Source organism: Colletes latitarsis, unplaced genomic scaffold (genome assembly GCF_051014445.1).
Source record: "Colletes latitarsis isolate SP2378_abdomen unplaced genomic scaffold, iyColLati1 scaffold0007, whole genome shotgun sequence".
Lineage (NCBI taxonomy): Eukaryota > Metazoa > Arthropoda > Insecta > Hymenoptera > Colletidae > Colletes > Colletes latitarsis.
The window spans coordinates 270,001-272,500 of NW_027488367.1; the positions used below are offsets into that span (position 1 = coordinate 270,001).

The 2,500-nt window shown below is 55.6% G+C and overlaps 1 pseudogene; it reads right to left on the bottom strand.

Moving 5' to 3' along the window:
• Positions 1–2,500, bottom strand: part of LOC143350605 (large subunit ribosomal RNA) — an 8,937-nt pseudogene that overhangs the window by 3,974 nt on the left and 2,463 nt on the right.

Consider the following 2,500-nt stretch of genomic DNA (forward strand, 5'->3'; position numbering starts at 1 on the left):
GGACGGACAGGTGTTGAAGGCTGAGATACGAGGGGACCCCAGAAAGCTGCCATTGTGGCCACATCAGGGATCTGAACCTCGTTCTCAGCTCCGTCCAAGATTTCCTTAGCCGCACGTGACATGTCCTTACGGAACATGCGTTGGATGCGACTATATTCTTGCCTCCGCCGCTGTTTCCGGTTAGGATTAACCCAGCGCGGTCTAATTGGTGTCGTTCTAGCCTGATCAACGCCGAGAGAAGGGCCCGAAGGGAAGGAAACTTCGAGCCAACGCGAGACGCCGGCAAGAACGTCATTACCCATCAGGTGTTCGCGTGCCAGTCGCACTAACTAGTCTGAGTTCCACCCGTGGATATTGGCTACCACCTCAATCAATGGAGGGATAGCCAATCGCGGAGCCGGATCCACAAATATATCCACGGGTGACTGACCGTCTGGCCTAGGTAATGACGTTCTGTTTCTGGGTGGCGTGATACGGGGAGGAGCTTGTGCAACCTCCTCCGCGGAGAGATAGCCATCGCTGGATGATGACTCATCGGCTTCGGCAACCTCTTGTAGCAAATTTGCTACAAGCCGCCGATACGCCGGTCTCTTCCGCGCACCTTTAATCGAGTCGAGTGTCCTGTTAGGGACAATCGACAAAAGGTGCTGGTTCAAGAAGCGTACACCGCGGCGTGCCGCGGTAACCTCTTCTCTAGCCAGAAGGAGGAGCTCCTCATCACACCACGCTCGTCTCGTTCTCTCAACGTTGATCCCCTCGTTGTAGGCCTCTCGGTGCTGGTGACGCATATGCTGTCCGAGTCCGATGGCGGTTGGGAAGGACCTGGGGCAATGAAGGCACTGGTGTTCTGCGCGCTGAATGGACTGTTGAGCCGAGGAGGCTCCCGCCCCCGAAGGTTGAATTGGCACTTCGGGAACCGGAGCCTGCTCAATACGAGGGCGTGACCGTAGAGCGCGAGCCCCGTCTGGTGGTCTGGCAGGGGGCGCATTTACGGCAACGCGGGTTCGCCGAGGTCGCTGCTGGGGCGCGGGTTCGGGAGAAGGGGAAGAGTCGCGGGAATCTACTGGATCAGTAGGGCCGGCGGGCCGAGGCCCCCGCCGGCTAGTGGTCATACTTCGCGTTTCGATCGGGCCTACTGAATGAACCCCCGACGGGAAGGCAACCCCCCGGAGGTTTGAAGCCAGAGCCCTGTTGGCCGTTGCGAGGCGGCTGGATTGCCGACCCGCAACGTTGCCCGGTCCCCACCGCGAGGAGGTATGGGTTGGCACATGGAACGAGGATATAATATCCGCCGATCCTTTGAGGACCACCGCTCATAAATCTTTGATTCACGAAAAATCAGCCCATCAGGCCCAAATGTCAGAATTCGCCTCACAGGTTACTCACGCTTCTCAAGCGATAGCGGGAACCGTTCGAGCTATTGAGGAAACCCGTCTCAAGCAAGTGAGGGAGGAGACGATTCCACCTCCACCTCCTGCAATAATCTCATACTCAAGACCCGTGGCAGTCTGTTGCCCTCCTGCAGAGTCGGAGCCATGCTGTCCTCCTCGAGAATCCTCAGGATCTCCAGACTCAGATCCCGGACCTCAACGGTCTACAGTGGTTAGGATTATCAACCGAGATGGCACCTACATCGCTCCCTCAGCTGTCGCTCGAGTGGAGAAAGGAATGTTAACATCATTGGATCTCAAAGTTCCTGGGCTGAATTCATTGAAAGCACTAGTGGGCAAGCCAATAGCACTAGCAGCCATGGTGCTCAATTTAGACTTAGCACACCTGGAGACCAAAGGGGATAGTCAGCCAGATTGGCTCCACCAGTTGTTGGCGACCAACCATGCTAATAGGAAGCAGATTGTAATTAACGCCTTGAAAGCTTTACCACGTCGTGAATACCAGTGGAAACTCACTTTATAAAGATCTTAATGAAATCCATTAGTTTCATTATTAAGAGAGTCATAGTTACTCCCGCCGTTTACCCGCGCTTTTTTGAATTTCTTCACGTTGACATTCAGAGCACTGGGCAGAAATCACATTGCGTCAACACCCTTGGGGGCCATCGCAATGCTTTGTTTTAATTAGACAGTCGGATTCCCCTAGTCCGTGCCAGTTCTGAGCTGAGTGTTGAATGGCGGCCGAAGAGGACGATCGACGACGGCAAGCCGCCAACGAAAGCCTCGCAGCAAGGAAGATCCGCGGGAGGCCAAGGCACGGGACCGAGCTCGGATCCCGACGAGAACGAACGAATCCGTTCAACGCCGTTCACCTCGCCCAGGCCCGGCACGTCAGCCAGACTCGCTTCCCGACCAAGCCCGACACGCCCCGCTCCTCAGAGCCAATCCTTATTCCGAAGTTACGGATCCAATTTGCCGACTTCCCTTACCTACATTAATCTATCGACTAGAGGCTCTTTACCTTGGAGACCTGCTGCGGATATGGGTACGAACCGGCGCGACACCTCCACGTGGCCCTCTCCTGGATTTTCAAGGTCCGAGGGGAAGAT